The sequence below is a fragment of the Cygnus atratus genome, chromosome 7, assembly GCF_013377495.2.
Source record: "Cygnus atratus isolate AKBS03 ecotype Queensland, Australia chromosome 7, CAtr_DNAZoo_HiC_assembly, whole genome shotgun sequence".
NCBI classification, from domain to species: domain Eukaryota; kingdom Metazoa; phylum Chordata; class Aves; order Anseriformes; family Anatidae; genus Cygnus; species Cygnus atratus.
Window position 1 is genome coordinate 21,100,188 of NC_066368.1, and position 19,206 is coordinate 21,119,393.

Consider the following 19,206-nt stretch of genomic DNA (forward strand, 5'->3'; position numbering starts at 1 on the left):
CCACTAGCAATATCAAATGGTTTCACAACAATTTATTGTTTATCTGTTGTAGGCTGCAAACCGTTGATCTTGTCACTGACAGGCCCTGTAACCACAGTGCTTGATTTATTTCTGATTTATCCTCCCAGCCCCTTGTGATGATGCAAAATGTTATCATCTTCCATCACACGTTTAGAATGGATGCAAAAGACAGCAGGATTTTGCAACATGTTTAGGCACCTGATCCTCATTCATTCAATGATACTTTCCCATGATCAGCAAGGTCATCCATGCTACTGCAGAGATATCAACTGTGATAAAGGCAGCAACCTGAAACTGGAGTTCTTGCTTCACCTCACATAAGTAGTAGTCTCTTATTCCTCTTCATTAACTGGGTTATGGACTCTAAACCATGGGCCTTCCATGATGCAGACTGTTTCTGCTACAGATCTTGAAAGAGGCAAACAACAATGCTCAGCTCTTTGAAACACGATGCCAACAAACCCTAGAATGGTGCAATTAAAGTTCACCTGTGCAGCTCACAAAAAAGAGTTGGCCTGACCGTCAGCTGCTATAAATTAGCTCTTTAGGTGGGGTCCTAACAACGTTGTGATAGTTACTGTGAGGTGAGATTTTAGCCTGCAAGTGTTTTGTCCAACAACACCAAAGGGGCCAGAGCAAAGCTGGGCAGGTGGCCTCCTGATTGGCGCTGGATGGAGCATGCTGCGGGGGTAGCATTACAGGGCTGTGCAGCGGCTTCTGAAAGAAGGTGTGAAGCACTTCAGAGAGCTGAAGGGTGGCATTAAAGCTGGTAAGATGTATTTACTTGTGCTGGAGGCCAGCCAGGTTTGACACTGCTGCTCCCTGGGAAGCCAGCCAAGACGTTTAGTTTTGTTTTGCTTCCCTTCGTTGGGCTGGTTTTCCACACCCCTGCTGGGGTGGGGGTAAGGTACCATAAGATCCAGCATTCAGACAGCTGGCTGGGATGTTGGTGAGGCAGTGCTGGGGGGGACGGAGCTGTGTGTGCATGTTTAGGAATCAATACAGCTTCCTGCAGCATCTCTGGTAATGCATGCCCAGACCAAGTGTTGTCTCGGGTTAATTTGTGCTACTTGCTTAGTAGCCCTCTCGTGGGGTTATATGGCTCTTTAATTGTACTAGAGATAAACAGGATTCTCTGGGTTGTAATACATCTATAAATGACAGTGATTGATGTATAACCTTGGGCAAGTTGCTGGGCTTCCTGCACTTGCAGAGCTGGAGGATAAGGCTGCTTCCCCCTAACAGGGAGGCAGTAACAGTACAGCAGCTAATATCTGGAGGTGACTGGTAGGGAGTGAAAGGAACTGATGTATCCCAGCTAAATCTCTAGAACTTTGCTTTGCTTCACTTCCAAACTGCTTTCTAGGATACTTCTCTGTTGGCAGTTAGCAAAGCCTGGCAGAGAGGCTTAAATCTTTCAGAGGTGATTACTCTCACATCCGCTTTCCTTTCCTTGGGGGTTTAAGTCCCAGAGCTTTCCTTTCCTTGGAGGTTTAAGTCCAAGTGCATTTTTCCTGTTTCACAATAACCAGCAGCTGCCAGGGCACAGCCTAGTACATTAATACAGAGATCTCTGACCTAAGGAAGGAGGATGGGTGTCTAAGCATGAAAATGCTTTCAAGCAATTTCTTTATCCCAAGTAAGCTACGTGTAAGAAAAACACACAGACAACTGTCTAGACAAAACTCCTAGGCATTCCCAGTCCTGCCCAGACCCAACTCCTGCGAAAGCTCCAAACCTTCTAGTAAACAACAGCCTGTGTTTAAATCCCCATACTCCAAAATATTTGAAGTCTAGTCTTTTCTCTTTTGCCTTTTTGCCTTTGCCTCTGATGTACTGACTCAAGTGTCATATCGTAGCATTATTGGGCTAGTGGAAGGACTGGTGATGGAAGAGGCCAGGGTGTTAGTGGGGTGACTGTTGCTAGCGGCAGTACAAAGCTTCTGGAGGAGCTGGCGTTGTGCAAATGCTTCTGATCATACCACGCTGTAAACCATATGGTGCTGCTTTCCTCCCTTCTGATCTGTGTCCATCTGTCTTCTCAAAATGTTCACCCTGATTTGTGCACTGACACAGATGGAGCCATGCTTTGTTTCTCTCTCTCTCTTGCACTTGTGCTACAAGCGATAGCAGCATTAGAGCCATCAAAGCCCTCTGCTTGTCCCTAGAGCTACTGCAAGGTTCACGTACAGAACAAACCCCTCTACAGCAGGCTGTGCTGGCAGGGTTATTGAGGCTGGCAGTCCCTGGCAGAGGAGTGAGGTGAGCAGTCCTGCGGAGCTCAGGGAGCCTCTTCTGCTCCTGCCTACCACAAGACACACAACTCTCTCTAGATCCAAGCCTGGAAGGCTGGTACTCCCCAGCTGTAGTGTGCCGCAGGAACAAAGAGCATCACCAATGGCTTGAGTTGTTGGGGCAGCAGGAATTGTGCACAGCTGCCCTGCAAAGGAAGACCAAAGTCAGACCCACCAGTCTGCTCACCTCTGAGCACAGGAGTAAGATACACCTCCAAAACCCCATAAAGGGCTTTTTTTTTTTTTTTTTTTTTTTGGCACTGCACAGAGGACCTACACAGCCTGTGTAGTAACCCATCTGTCTCCAGCTGTGCCAAGGGTTCAGTCCTGTCCCATGCAGGGCAGGCTCAGTGATAGTGCTGGGGTCTCCAGGTAACACACTAAGAGATAATCACTCTGTACCAGCTTGTGAAGAATTACAAGGCAGCACTGGCTAGCAAGTGGAGTCACGCTCATGACCTGGAAATGAAAGGCTGCCTCTCCCACTCCGTCCTTGCATTCCCTCATTTTCCTTCCTTTACAGCCTCCCTCTAGCTCTGTTGCCTGCTATGTTCTCTAACACTGCTGGCAGCACAGCTCAGGTGGCATTTCCCTTTTGCTGCAAAGAGGGGATTTTTTTTTTTCCTCACCAGTGATGAGGTTTCAATTTCCCAGCATTTAAGAGAAAAGGGTCACTTCCTTTCTGAAACAATAGGCATTTTTTGCCGCTGACTCTTCCACCATATGTGCCGGGAGGTGGGGCTGGATTGTCACCTCCTCCTGAGTGCTGGCCCACCAGCTGGCCCTGACGCAGGGTGCACAGGAGCTGTTACTTCTGCAGCTGGGCAATGGCTTCTCTCACACAGTCCCGTGTTGTTGCATGGATGGGAGTCCTGTACTTAGAAAAGTTGGATCGCTCTTAGGCTGTTGGGAAAAACAAGCAGCAGCCACTCCCTGATTGACCTTCTGAGAAGGAAATCCAGCTCTGTGAAGTTTTTCCATCAACTCCCATGGAGTGAGGATTTCCCCACCTCCTGACGTCTGTTGAAGACCAGATCCTAGTCTTGGTGATGCTGGGGGTGCTACTGGGCACAAAGTTTCTGCATTACCAAGTCTTTCAAGCAAAGCTAGTCTATGAGCACAGCGCTGTGTCTTGGGCTGCCCTATCTGAGCAAGGGCTTTTCCTAAGCAATTAGGATGATCTGGAGTCTTGGAAGTTCTAGGGGAGCTTATGGGAAGGTGTTGTGGCCTCAGCTCACCAGTTACAGCCTCCATCTGCAGGGGTGGAAATCTGTGAAGGCTTGAAAATTGCTATTTTTTTTTTTTTGGGGGGGGGGGGGTGACTTACAAACCCATATTTGCAGAGAAACGTATGCCCATGTGGTAGCTGAATATTTGTGTGACAGACCTGGTTCTCAGAATTTGTATTTATATTCAGCTGGGGAACCAAAATGCATTTGATTTTTTTGGGGGGAATATAAATACGGTTTGATTTGTTAGAAATGTCAAATGTAAAGGAAAGGTTAAGACCAAGCTGAGGTCTTGGACAGTCCTTCCTTGAACAGAAAGATCTTGGATAGTTTGGTTCTGAGGTGCTCTCCAGTCTCACAATTATTAAAGTGTGTGAAGTTCCTCTGGATGACAGTTTGGTAATATAATGTGACCAGAAACATTATAGATAACCCTAGAGCTGCAGCAGGTAATGATAATTCCATATAAAATAAATGCTGTGAGAAAGATAACAGGGTTCAAGGACTCTGAAGAGGCATTCATTGCTTTAATGTGTATGTTTTGGAAGGGGAGATAATGATAGCTCTTTTCAGGCATTTGAGGAGCAATGAGCTGGAGATGGATTGTTTACTGATGGATATAGTTGGGGGAACTAAAGAGGAAATCGTTTTCCAAGTAGTGAGGCCACTTGACATTTTTACTGCTCGCTCCTATTGATTCCAAGTGACCTGTTAAGTTTTTGAAACGGGGCAACAGGTCTGATAAATTAGTGACCTCTGGCAGAGTCCTGAGGCCCAGCAGGTCCCCACAGGCCACCTGGTTTATCAGGTACTTGTGCAGGCTGGCAGCCACCATTTTTAGGCTGACACCTGATCTTGTGCATAGCACCAGCTAAAGAGCATCACCCACTCATTACTGAATTTCCCTTGCAATTTATTTCTCTCAATACACAGCCCAGAAGGGAAATCGGGCCAAGGGGAATTCCAGTGCACAGGATCCATGCCTAAATCCTCCCTGCGCTGCCTCATAACCGCTCCTGGGGAGGGGGTGGCTCAGCTCCAGCAGGCACCTATGGGGCTTTTTGGGGAGGCTCCATCAGGGAGGATCACAGCTCTTGCTAAAGACCTGAGAATTGTTCTCCACGGACACTCCTGTGCCCTCCTTCACAAGGGAGGTTCAAAACAGGTTTTTATTTTATTTTTTATTTTGCCCCTGGATCTGCTATGGGTAGATACTAGGCTAATTGCAGGTACTGGAGGCTAGCATGGAAGAAAGATCCCGAATCTACTGCACGGAGCTAAACACACTGGGAAGTCTTGTAGGTACAAGGCCTTCCTGGTGAACTTCTTCATATTCATATAGCTGTCTCTAGGATGAAATATCAGAAATAGTCTTGCGTAAATGCTCTAGCCTCCTTGACTGGGGACACTGCAGAAACTAACCTTTACCTCATCAGAGCTGTGACAACTGCTGGTATGTCCTGCGTCCCTTCATGTGGGAATGTGACAGAAGGAAACAGGACAGTATCTTTACAGTATAGTAACACATAGTAGTAATAGTATACAATTTGTATACTATTATAATAGTGTTGTAGTAGTAATAGTATATGCTTGTTGTTAGTATATTTAATATATTTATATTGTTAATATATTTAATGCATTAATATTAGTATATTTAACATATTAATAGTATTCAATTATAATTATTAAACTATTACTATAGTAATAGTATACAATTTGTATAGTTATTTCTACCTCTGTGTTTCACAAACAGGCAAGTATAACAGCAACGTAACTAGTTATCTAGTATGCAGCTTGATAACACATCTGAGTAGAAAATGAAAATGCCTTGGCAAAACTGCTTAATTTAGAAGACCATTCCTTGCCTGTCTGATTTTTCAAGCCACCTCATATCATAAAGGTGTATTTGGCCAGAAACGTGCTGGGAGACAGGAGGCCCTCTGCAGGGATGGAACTTGCCCCCCAGGGATGACAGGTATGTAGTAATTCAGGTTTTATTGCCTATAATAAGCTTGGATAAACAATTGTTCAATAGCCCTACAGACTAAAGTCATTAAGACCCCAATGCTTCTGCTGAAGTCAAAGGAACTCACCAATGGTGTCAGAAAGGTCACTGGAGCTATTAACCCATTCTTCATGCGCAGTCATTGCTGTCCCTAGGTAAAACCCTGGAGAGCTTCTTCAGCTCAAACAAGGTAGTAGTAGGCAGGTATAACTGTACCAAAGAGGATGTCCCAAATCTTATGGTAGCAATGACAGCAGTGAGGATTCCTGGTTTTGTTGCTCTCACTGGGGCCAGATGACAAGGAGAGGCAGGTGATGCAGCACCCTGCAGCTGTGTTAGACCAAACTTGCTGTTAGGAGAGGTCCTGACAGCCTGATACCCTCTGCTCCATCGGCTTTTGCAACAATGAGAGCCAGATCCAGCCTGTATCTCTGGTACTGAGCTGCCACTCTAAAAACATTGTTTGGTTTGTATTCTGTCTCCTAAGCTGCATTTCTATCTGCAACTTTAAAGATCCTGCCACAAAACTTGCAAGAAACAGCAAATTCTTGGCTCTTTCCGTATAGAGATGGGGCCCAAACCGAGATGCAAATAATATTTGATGTCCCTTTCCAGATGAGGTGATTAGGAAGTGCCCTTCCTGTTTCTTTCTTAGATTCTAGCTGAATCTCTCTTTTGATTCCTCTGTGCCCTGTGTGATTAGTCTGTTCCCCTCACCAAGTCCTCCACCATCCCCAGAACAATAGGGCTGTCTGGGTGATGAGGGACACTTCCATGTGGAAGAACAAGCTTCCTTTCCACTCCCAACCCTCCTGGGAGGTTTGTGCTATACCACTGAGAAACAAGTTCATGGCCAAATAACACCTAGGGGAAAAAAAAGAGCAGTTTCCACCATTCTGTAAAAGGCGTCTCTTCAAACACTCTCTGCATCTTGTGGCAACGCTGGAGTGGTTTCAGAGCAGCACTGCTCTAGAGCAGCTTTCTGTTCAAGCCAGTCCTTCACGCCGGGGGGATGCCCACTGGTACAGCAGCTGTGGTGGCTCTGCAGGAGCTCCCTGCCCTGCAGCAGTCCCAGCTCAGCATGCAGATGGGAAGTCAGGACCCCAGGCAGCAAACTCACTCCAACACAGTGCCTTGCAACATCTTTACCGTCCTGCTGTTGTGCAGCAAAATCTGCTGAGACCCTGGCAAACTGCAGCCACCTCCATGCCAAGCAAACCAATGCAGTGCAGCCATGTCAGTGGGGACAAACCACAGGCTCTGCTTCCAGCTGGTACAAGTCAAGCTGATGGGCATGCAGGAATGCCAAGGGGATTCTGCTACCCAGGCTTGTGGTCTCAAAGCCTACAGAACTGGCTAAGGGTTAAAATGTTCTTTGACACATCGTGCCTGAAAAAGGCAGGCTGAGATCACATCAGCTTACAAAGTTACAACTCATTCACTGTGGCACCAAAGCTGCCTTTTCTGCCTGGCTCACCACAATTCCATGGAAGAGGAGGGAGCGAATAAAACCGCTAAGCCTGGTGGCAATCCCTGTCGGATGGGGGTGCTCCAGCTGATGCCCGGAGCGGTGGCAGGTGTGCAGCGCTGAGGGCAGACCTGCGATGCCCGAGGAGATGGGGTGCGCGCAGCCCCTGCGGGTGCTGATCCCGTCTTCCTTCCCCTCTCCCGAATCAGTTTGCCCTCCCTCACCCGCTCGGAGCCGGGACGCCCCTGCCTCTCGGAAGCCCCTCCGCACTCCCAGATGCCAAAGCAGCCTCTCCCAAAGGGAGAGCCAAGCCCTTCCCGAGGCGCGCTCCTTCCCTGCGGGGCCGGGGGCAGCGGGGCTTGTCCCGGGGGGAGGGGGCGCAGCAGCCGCCGGGGCCGCCTTACCTGCGTGGGGACAGAGGCAGCCGGAGAGCAGCGAGCGCAGCATCGGGCCGGCGGCGGGGCGGGCAGGGCCGTGCTGCCCGCAGCGGGCCGGGCACCGCCCGGGCGGCCCCGGCCGGGAGGGAGGAGCGGGGCCGGGGGTGTGCCGCGGGGGGCGGCCGGGCTCACCTCGCCTCCAGGGCGCTGCCAGCGCGAAGCTCCGGTGCCAGCTGAACATGCCGCCGGCCTCAGAGCCGGGACGGGGCCGGGGCTGGCGGCATCGTCGCCGGGGTGCAGAGCGTCCCCCCCGGGGCCAGGGGTCGGGGGTCCGGGCTAGGACATGGCCGGGAGCGGAGCTGGGTTCCCGGCGAGGGCTGCGGAGCGGCGGGCGGGCGGCCAGCAGCGGCTTATAAAGGGAGCAGCCCTGAGGAATGCGTCTCCCTCGGCTGATAAGCCGAGATGACTGGAGGGGTTTGAACTACCTTTGCAACCCCCAGAGGAGGGAGGGGGGAGGAGGAAGAAAAGACGGGAGAGAAGCAAAAGGAAAAATATTTCAGCACTTGCATAATGTCAATAAACAACCCCCCTCTCAAGTGGCAGGAAAGGAAAGGCTGGAATGCTTTGGGTGGGGAGGAGCGAGAGTGGAGTGGGCTCCTCTTCTCTCCCTCTCCCATTTCTCTCCTCTCCCATTTAAATTCCAAGTTTTGTGCATTCATAATGCAAAACTCTGCCTTGATTGTACCTAGGGCTGCAGGCTATGGGAAAGAGGGGTGAGGGACATGGCAAGACGGCCCCAAACATGAGCTTCCATGGGCAAGTTCATGGTGCCACCCCAGTGCAGTGAGCTTTAAATACGAAGGGCTCTGTTTCACCCTGGGCACGGCTGCATGCACCATAGTGCTGTGCCAGGAGCCAGCCTTGCTCATGCTGTTAGCACACACAAGAAATTACTTCTGAGCTAGATTTGAGCACTACAAGCTCCCTACAAGCTACAGCCCCATAACCTATATGGGGTCTGTCTGCTAAGAGTGCCCATCCCTGCGTTACTCTCCCATCCAGACTTGTGCTGACTCCAGCACTGTCAGGAGGAAACGTGCTGCTCCGCCGGTTAAACCAGCCCAGTTCAGTGGACAGGATCAGCGGCCCCGTGCAGACAGCAGAGACAGCGGTGCTACCTAGGGCTGGATTGGTCTGGGAACAGCCCTAAAGTGAACCAGCCCTGCTACAAGTGCCATGAGGAAGGCAGCGGGAGGGGAGCTGTCAGGGGAGATCCAGTCCAGCCACCCCTCTCTACTCCCAAAGCACTCCTCAAGCTATGCCTCTGAAACAAATGGCCAGATACCAGCTGAAGTGAATCAACTTTTTGTTGTAGTGAGGCTTGCTGATTGTATTGTATTGTATTATTATTTTATTGCTCCTGAAGTCCCATCACCCAGCAGAAGAGCATCCCTCCTCCCCAGGCTGGGAGATCCGTTGTGCTGCCCCTTGCTCTCCTGCTGTGGTGGGATGGTGTGCTTGCAGGCTGCACCTAACACCTTTATCCTGTCCTTACGGCACTCCAGGCTCTCAGTGAGCATCCAGCACCTGCTCCTGGTTTTCTGGTAAAGCAAAAGAGGGTCACATCCAGGGCTGGTGAGGAGAGGCCATAAGGTCACTTGGGGAAGGAGGTCCATGTGTAACCCACCTGGTGCAGGGGTTTTCCTCTCTGAACCCCCCCTGCTACATGCAGATGTGGAGTGTTTGGGTGAAACAGCTGGGGAGGCTGTGGCCCTGGTGGCTTTCAGGAGAGATGGAGCTGGGACTGTTTGTGGTGGCCTCCTTTTCATCTTGCCATGAGGTATTCTTTGGTTAGAGACTGTTTTATAGGAACAAACAAGTACAAGTTATTGCTTTGGAGGAGGCAGATGGATCTGAACTCCAGCTTAAGATAGCCTTAATAGCTACAATAGCTGATAAAGTGCCTGCTGCTTTACAGTATTTAGAATGAGTTTCCCATTATTTGGCCTCATGTTGCAAATGGTGCCAGCTTGCAGATGGTGGTAGGTGTTGGGCACCCACTCGCATAACATTTTCCAGGACGAAGGGGTGGTGTCAGAGCATTGAATTATTAGAGTGGAAGGAGAATTTACAGGTGCCTTAGGCTGAACTCAGTAGCAGCCAGAGGGATGTGGGGGACAAAGCATTGCCTTCTCACCTCTGAGGGCATATCATATACCTTCCCTGACTCAGTTTGCACGCTGCTTTCTTCCTGCCATAGACCTCCACTGTTCTATACACTGCTAAACATACTTCTATACTACCCAGAATCTTTTTTTTTTTTTTTAAAGTAGTTTGGAGATGAAAAAGAAAAAAGCAAAAAAACCTACTGTGCTGATGTCTTTATACAGTTGCAATTCAAAGTGCTCTGGGAAGGACTAAATGCATAAAATAATTATCGCACAGGACTTTCCCTTTTTAATAGGTATGTGGAGCACTTTTTAATCTTTGCAAGGCTTCTCTTACCGAGCCCTTCTCCAGAAGACATTGCTTTAAGTTGCTTTCAGCTCAGACCAAACCTGAGAGTTACTGAGGATTACAACCAGCATTTTCAGAAGTGTCTTGTGATTTGGGTGCTGCAGTTCTGGGGTCTTATTCACCAGAGAAATGTTTCTAACATGCAGTGAGCAACAAATTCGATGCTTTCAGAAAATCAGGCTGCTAAAGAGAAAGTCTCAAGCTGGCCGTTTCTAAGCTCAGTTTACCTTCTTATGTTCGGCAAATGCTTGGGGCCAACAGAAATGTAATAAATGAAAGAATCCAGTGACAGTCAGCTTTTGAACAGGAATAGAACATCCTCTGGAGTGCACACAAGCCAAGCACTCCAGCCCTGGGCTGGGGCAAAACTTGGAGTGAAAATGGCTGGAAATGAGTGCAAGATTTTAACGCTCTAGGTGCTCTTACGAGAGGGTGTGTGTGCGTGTATGCAACTGACAATTAACGCTGGAAGTGCCCTTTGTTGACACAACGTGTGAGTGTGACGGTGTTCAGAGTCTAGCGGGCCCCATAAAGCTATTGTTAGCTGCTGTGCATGGTTATTTTTGTCTGCACTTGACAAATTTTAGTAGCATAACTTTTTTTTTTTTTTTTAATAAGATGTGTGTTTTAAGTGTGTTATTTTTTTTTTTTTTCCTAAACACAGGTTATTTGCATATTAGCATTAAAATGGAACATGCCGGGGAGGCAAGCAGGCTGCCCAGCTGCTGCCAGGCACCTCGAGGGGATGCTGTGAGCTGCCAGCACAGGCCTGGACCCTGTGCCACGGCTCCTTCCTGTCCATCCATGTGCTGAGTGTGTGGGATGGGTTCTCCAAATCGCAATTGGGCAGGAAATTCCCTCTCGAGCTGCAGAGGATGTAAGAGGAAGAGGAAAAACCTCTTAGTCAGCATCAGCTTGGTTTCTGATGGACGCATCGGTTTCCTTACCCATAAGAAAACTCTCCACCCAGAGAAGTCCCCTAGTGTGGAAAGATGTTGTGTCTCTGGATCCCCCGGGCGCACAGCTGCATCCTATCTCTCTTGTCCACTTTGTGAGACTTGGGGCTGGTAGGAAGCAACTTGAGAGCAGAGGGCACTTCCCTACAGCAGAGAAGCCAGGCGTGAGCTTCCCAGGGCTGCCCACCCTTTGCTGAACTCCTCAGGCTGTTCAGACTGTAAAATGCTGGGCAAAGTCTGCCTGTAGTGTGATCTTTGTCGTGTGATTCCCAAGTTAGGCACATGGAAAGCAAGACATCTGTATTTAGGGGTGACTTTTGAAACCAACTTGTGCTACAGGGGTTGAAATCCCTTCCAGATCTTCCACAGTAAGTGACTTACAGTGTCCGCTGAGAGACTCTGCAGTTGCAAAGGAGGATGACTGTCAAATGTGATCTTTTCTTTGAAAAACTCCCCAAAAGCCAAATTAAGCAGTGGCAGGGCAGAGCCCTGAGTGTGTGCAGCTTTACATGGGTGGGACAGGTGTTCCTTTGCTGTTTTGCTTTAGGCAAGTCCCCTGTGCAAATAACTTCTTCTCCCGCTGCCGCAGCTTGTCTGGCAGAACAGGATTTTTGTAGGTAGTTTCAGGACCCATCTTCTTCAAGGTACACAGCCCCCAAATCACAGAAATTTTCGTGCATGCAAGGGACCCCTCCACCTGGTGTGAATTATTCATGGTAAAGAAAAACACATTCCAGTATCATTGTTGCTGTGGTTTTCACACTGAAGCACACAATGAAATAATTGTCAACCTTTCATCATATGCATTTATCAGACCTTATTTTCCATCCTGTTCCCTGACCCTTATTTAAAGGCCAGATCTGGACAGGTTGCTCGACTGCCTCCTGGTTGGGTTTGTGCACCTGCAGCGTGGCACAGAAGGACCCTGTGCAATGCTATCAGCTCCCCAGCTGGAATGCGTTGTCCTTCATCCTGGTGCAAGCAAGGTTTTGGGACTGGATCTGTGTGACAAGTGGGAGAGAAGGGGGGATGTAATGTCATGCTGCTGGGGGCTCCCCACCAGCAGAGGAAGAGCAGGGAGGGGGTGGTTTGTGCAGCAGCCTTCAGGGTTGGCTTGGGCCTGTCCCACCAGGAGACCATCAGGGGCTGCTCTTTGCCTTGGGTTTTGCTTATCTTTGCCTTGCATGGATTGTTGCAGCCCACACTGCCTCAGCCAGCAACCCCTCACACAAGAGCTGGGTTGAGGGCATGGCCGAAAGATCAAAAAGAGAGGGGGTGTTCGAGGAGGAAACGCATGACATTTGTGTTCCTGTAGGGAGAAGTTTCCGAAAGACCCCAGTTTCCTGTGAAACAGTTCTCCAGCTAACTTGGTAGTGGCCTGCACGTGTACAGCCTGCCCAGGTGAAGGTTTGGGGTCAGAAAAGAGGAAGTTGTTTTACTGCAATGTCCTTACTGTGCAAAAAATAGCCTGCTGGGATAGCAAGTGGCCCTCAGCTCCCTCAGCAGGAACACGTTAACCCCTGTGAGTCCTGGGACCTGCTCAGTCTAGATACATTGCAATATTTGTTCTCTGATCGAGGAATCTGATAAATGCAGCAAAACTCAGAAGGAGCAAAGCCTGCCTGTACAAGCAAAGCCCCTCTGCACTTTCTCTGCCCCTTGCACAGGCACTGCTACTGAACCACAGAGGAGGAAGAAAGCTGCCACCCAGATTAGTCCTGTTTGCCCCTGCTGCTCACTGCTGTGTCCACCACGAGCGGAGAAGGCTCCAAAGCTGGGATCCTGGAGCAGGTATGTTTGAGTATGTGGGTGCTGGGAGAGGAGGGTGATGCTGGGGAGCTGGCTACGGAGGGGAAGAACAGCAGAGGTGCCTGAGGAGTGGGGGCAGCCCCTTGGGAGGGAGAGAAGGGCAGGTTGGAGAGAAAAGCACCTTGTTTTTCTGCTGGGACCTGCGTGTCCTGAGTGGGCTGTGAGCCACTGCCCTGCTCCATGGGGGACCAGAGCCTGCTCATGCCAAGCACCTGGCAGCACCCCTTGGCAAGAGGGGTGCCTACCCCTGGGGTTTTCCTAGGAGGAAAACTGCCACAGCTGTGTTTCACAGGGACTGTCAGTGTGTCCCAAAGCTGGGCCCAGCTTTGCTCCTGCTCCTGTGGGCAGTGTCACTGAGACCATCCCACCAGAGCGTGTGGCATCATGCCTGACCTCACATTCAGGTGTGCCCCAAAATACACAGGGGGTGAGGGTGAGGCAAGGGTTGGGGCATGCCAACATAGCTTGGTGGGGCTGGGTGCGTGGCAGCGGGCAGCCTTCGTCTTTGCGAAGCCCTAACCGAGCACTCTGGACCTGCTGCAGAGCTTCATGCTCAGCTTTGTCAAGAGGAGACTGGTAAAGCTAGATGGGAACCCAGGGGACCTTGACAGAGGAGATCAGAGAGCATTAGGGCAGGGTCAGGGAGTTTCCTACCATGAAATCAAGGAAGAAGTGACAGGGAGGGGCTCCCAGGGCTCAGAAGAGGTGCTTTTGACCTCCTTTCCCATCTCCGTGGTGTTAGCCAACACCATGGCCAGCACTGGCGAGTGCTAGTATCCCAAGCATCCCTCAGCCTGGTTGTTGGTTGCTTGCTTTTTATCCCTTGAAAATCCTGTCGACTGTGAAAGTGCTGTTTAAACCTTGCAATTAACAGGGCTGAGAGTTTGGCAGTCCTTTGCCTCATTGTAAATGCTGCATTGTTGTAAATGCTGCAATTGCTTTAATTTGGAAACACTCACTCTCATTTTAAAGCAATCTGTTTCAGTGGAGTGCAAGAGAAGAGTTAGGTGTGTGACTTGCTAAGCACATCACCTGAGTTTAAAGCAGTACAAATAGCAATTCATGAGGTCTGCTTTCCCCTGAATATATGTACACACATTAGGAGAACTAAATATTTTTCTTGTGCAGCGATTTAATTAGAACTGATTAAAGTAAACATGTCCTGAAGGCTTGAATATGACAGAGGCATTGCATTATAAATGTTGTTTTGATTAAATAATCACCTCTTTCCTCGAACAGGATAGCTATCCACCCGAAACACAGAGGTGAAAGTTTGGTTAATAATAAAACTCCCACTGACTTCAATAGAGCTATATTTCACCTTAATTGTGCTCATAATTATGCTTTCACAGCTCGATTACAGAATTGACTGTTTCCCACTTGGAGGGGGCATACATTGTTGTGCTCCTCCAGAAGAAAACCGAGAACCAAGGGCTGCCGATCTGCATGCAGTACATGAACCTGGGTCTGGAGCAAGGTGATCGGCGCTGCTCAGGAAAGCAATGGAGATCCTTGTCCATGAGCACACCGAGCTGCTCCATGGACTCTTCCACTAAAAAAGATACTGAAAGGTAAGCCAGGAGCAGTGGTCACCAGCTCCCATTTGGATCTGGTGACTCTGGTATTCAGAAGTAACTGTGGAAATCAGGCAGACTGTGAGTGGGTTTAAATATGCTTCACGAGACCTCATGTCCACCAGAAAAATTTACAGGGCTTCCCAGACTGAAAAAGGTTGAAAAAACTGTCCTTGAGGGGAGGACGGTATTCAGTAGCTAAAGACTTGTCTGGATAACCCCAGGACATACTTTACAAATAGCATCTGTTTCTGCAAACCTGTTATTTAAAAACTCTCTTGCTGAAGCCAAATCAGTGCTCTTTCATTTGTGTACAGCCCTGATATCCAGTTCTTGGGTGTGTATTTCCTCTGGACATCCCGGAGGATATCTCTGGCTCCACTGTTTGTGAAATCAAGTTGGTAACGTGACTCTGGACCTTACACCATGGTCTGTGTACATGACTGCGTGCAAGCAGCAGGTGTGTGCTGTTTCATGGCCCCACATCTAGCACCTCTTTCACGCAGTGGAAAGGGCACTGGAGCTCAAATTTAGCACAAGCATTGAGCACCTGCCTCGTGAGCACGGTGGTCCATTATTCTGCTTTTCATCTTTCTGCCCATGAAAAGGAGGTGAAATGAGTCTCCTTTCTAAAGGTGCCTGGGCATTAAAGCTGTGAGTCTGCACTGCACTGGGTGTTTCTATGAGCAGTGAGTGACCGCTGCTGTCCAGAGTAACAGCAGAAAGTTCATCATAAAGAGACATTTTTTCCCTCTTCACACTAACCCCAGAGCAGGGCTCTTCTAGGTCCACATGGGGAATGCTGGTGATACCTTCTCTGTCCAGACCTGAGCTAAGTCCTCTAAAGGAGATTAAATACTACCAAGGACTTTCAGGGGTTTGGGACCAGGACTTCTGTAACTTCTATCTTAACAGTGGTACCTGTGCTTTTATCTATAAATCTCTGCTTCTCTTTGTATTCCTGTTTAGTGTGGGGTGAATGGAGACAGTCTGCTATTCCACTGCACACTTCCCTGTGCTTCTAATTTAAGACTGCCGTTCAGACTGAAGTTTCCAGGTTGGCTCATGATGAATCCGTAGTCTGTATGCAGTGCCTGAGAGAGATTTCCGTATCCTGAAATAACAGAAGGCTTGTGATACATCACTTCATGACCCCACAGCTCTCTGCAATTTATAGTGTGGAGGACTGATGTCACCAAACTGTTGTACAACAGAACAGTCACTGTGCAACAATCCTTCACTTAAAGCCCAGAGAACTGTACTGATGAGGAAAGACATGCAGCTTTCCATGCCAGGTAAAAATAATGGGCATATGTATTTCTGTATTTGTACAAGGACAGCCTGCTTTCTTTGGTGCCTTCCAAAGAGTTGCTGGCAGTGCTCTTAACAGAAAAAAAAAAAAAAAAGAGAGAGAGAGAGAGCAAGAGTGAATACTGACCTCCAGGCGACCCAGCTTTGAATGTCAGTGATTTGCAGTTCCACAGCACAATTTGCTTGCTCCTGAGTTAGTTTTAATATGAAAAGACACAATAAAATATTGTCCCAAGTTTGTAAACTGCATCAGTCAAGTTCCCGTCTGTCAAAATCAGAAGTAGGTGGGGGCCAGGCTCGTATTTGCCCTGGTAGCCCATGTTCATATAAGCTCAGAAGGCAGCAGAACAAGGGAAGGGTTGCAAGGGCTGCAGAGCAGACATCAGTTATGCTTGGCTGCAGGGAGGCACCTGGCTGGAGTCTGATTTTACAACAAAGGCCCCACATCTAACTGTTTTGGGGATGTTTAAAGCTGTGTTTTCAAAGCACGCCATTACAGTGAGCCCTCTGGGAAAAGCTGGCTGCAACTTTTAGTGCCCAAAAATGCAGGCTAAGCTGTTCTGAAGATCTAGCTCTGCTTGTGGCTGCTGAACTGTTGTGAAAGCCGAACCCTTTTTTCATATAAACACCAAACTGCCTGGTGTCAAGTCGGGCTTGCAAGATAAGATAAGCGTGCTTCAGTGAGGGATAAATGGAGGAGAGTTTATGGAAACTGAGTTACGGCAAAGAGATAGCATCAAGAATCAGGGGGTTTATGTGGTGCTTTGCGCAGTAAAGGTGGATAGAGAGTGTATGTGGTCTTCAGAGCTGTGGGAGGGTTGGGTTTCCCCACCCTGTCACTGTGGCAGCCACGAACCCAAAGCAAGAGGTCCAAGCAGGGGACCTGGAAGCCCCATGGCAGGGCCAGCGGGACCTCAGAGGCAAGTGGAGAGGAGGGCGATGAGAGGAATGGAGGGAATGTGATAAGGCCGGGGGAAGACTCGTGGAGGGAAGGGGAAGGAGCAACCCAGGGAAAAGAGGGGGGGTGAGGGAGGTTTGGGTCCCTCAGCTGAGATACCAGGGAACCGCTCTGTGGAGGTGTGTCCCATTTCAGCAGTGTATACCTGGCCAGAGTCCCTCCAGCCATCCCCAATGGCAGGCACAGAGGGCAGCGTGCTGCCAGCAGCCACTTGCCCTGGGCACCAGTGCCTTCAGAAATAACAAGCCTCTGTTGCTGTTGTCCTTGTGTTTGTGGATGGCTTGGCCCAAGCAAAGATGAAAGCTGGTGGAGATGCATAAGTTGTGGAAGTTTCTGTGCAGGCAGCACAGGTTTGTGTGATTGTACCTTAGAGACTTTTTTTTTTTTTTTTTTAAGAGAGAGCTCTTGCTCTTTGAAAAGGTCTTCAGAGCCACTTGCTTTTTATCTGTGTTGCTCTCACTGGCTGCTTTAACAGTTAGTATCTGCAGTAATGAGTTAGAGATGCTGTCATTGTGCTTCTGTTGGTGGTGGGTGTTTTAAGGGGAGGGCTGATACCTCCTAAAATGATCATGCCTGAGTCACGCAGGTGGAGCAGTGTAATTCCCCAGCACAGGAAAGCTCGGGGCATGGCGAGTGGTTGCGTTGCAGCAGGGGAGCGGGCTGAGCTGTGCTGAGCACTGCCGCGCTGCTGGAGCCACAGCCCTGTCAGATCTGGTGTAACGTTTCTGGCTCCAGCACTAACCCAAGCGTCTGCACATCCTTATCAGCAAGCCTCGCAGGTAGCATTACGTGTTTGTCCACTTGGAATAGAAATATTCCTTAACTCTGAACCTCCCTGGCCTCTGTCTTCATCTGCTATCCTCTCTTGGTGGTCAGTGTACTCTATTGACTGATATACCTCCTGGCCTTAACCTTTATGGCAATGTAAATCCATGCTTGCAATATCTCACAACCTTTAGAATTGTAAAAAAAATACTATTAGAGAAAATCTATCATGATGCAAATGTACAAGTGAGTCTGCATCATCTTATCCCCACGCAGGCGAGCTCATGACCAGGTGGTTTTGAAACATGAAAATAACCAAAGCCCTGTATCCGAACAACTGGACTTTTACAGAGATTTAAATCAAACTGGAATTTAGTAGCTCAGAAACACTTTGAGAAAGCTCTAGGAGAAACAGAGGCAAACTTTAAAGCTGTGAGTGGAGTAAGTCAGTGAAACATACAACAGACAAAGCTAGGCAGGCTAGAGATTGTAGTTAGCACCCGACTCTGCTTCACCTAGAGCTTATAGAGGATTCTTTGGCATAGATCCTAATTTTTTGCAGCCAACTGATCAGTTTTAATTCTCAGTTTCTTGCAGGCCATCATACATTTAGCTGAAAGTATTAGAAGGAGAGTGCGCTGTAGATTTCCTGGCCTCCCAGACCAGACTTCGTTGCTGGCACAGAAAATACTGTGTGGAAAGAGCTGTGGTGAGGAAAGATTTCACAATGTCAGCAGTACCCAAAGGGAGGACAAGGTGGAGCTCTTGATGAGTAATGGGATGTTTGGTACCAGCAGGTCTGAATGTCTCAGACAAAAGTTGTGATTTCATCCTGGTATTTGGGTGAAGATCTGGTCTGCCAAGTGGGCTGCGGCCACCCTGGTTTCCCCTCACAAAAAAAGGAGTAACCTCCCCTCCCTTGCCATCTGGGTGCCGGCAAGGGAAGGCATTGCACCCCTGTTCTTGCTCTACCCAACCAGCCAGCAAACAGGCCTCCTGAGCTTTGCAGGGTTGCTTCCCAGGCAGCGTTCCCAGGCGTTTTGAAGAGCCTGTGGCTCTTCAAAGCCCTCCTCCTTTTCCCCAAACCAGCTACTGCTTTCCCATCACCATGCATACTCGCAATGTCTTGCTGTCTTCAGCAGAAACTCCTGCTCTTGCAGGAAGTGCCAACACTGCCACACCACTCCGGGAAAAGCAGCTGAACTCTGTGCTGCAGCTGGATTTCAGTGAGGTATTTTGATCTCGGGGTAATAAGATGTGCCAGTGAAAAAGATGTGTGTGATCAGTGCGCTGTTGTTGTGAGCTGAAGCAGAATATGGCGAGGAGCCTGCATTAATTAGTATTAAACCACAGTTGGCAGATGCTGACTCCTTCATAGAGTTGCTCAAGGGCACAAAAATCGCGTTTGGGTGGATGGGTGAGGTGCAGAGACAGCACCAGGAAGCAGGGCTTACACTAAGACGGTGCAGAAACCCACGTGGTGGGGTTGGGTAAAGAACCGCGTCAAAGCAAGAAGAGATGCCCATGAATTACATCTCCCTTTTCACTTGGACACTGAAGTCAGCCAGCAGCAGAGAGAAATTGTTTGGCCTCTTCTGGCCAGGAAAATGCAACTGTGATTGCTGATCACTGCCTGAGACAGCTCGGGGGGTGAGGGTGGAGAGAGGAGGAATATCCCAGTATATGAAAACGGGAAGCCTTTTTTCACCAGTAGATCTCAATGTGTTTTGCAGAGAAAGTCTCTATGGTTATTTCCATTTTTATTTATTTATTTATTTATTTGTTTGTTTGTTTTCAGGGGGAATACAGAGTTCAGGTACCTGAGGCACAGGAAGGGGAGGGGAGTCAGGTGTAGGAAATCTGCATTAACTGTTCCTAACTCTTTAGGGACTCATGATAATTAAAGAAAACATATGGAGAGC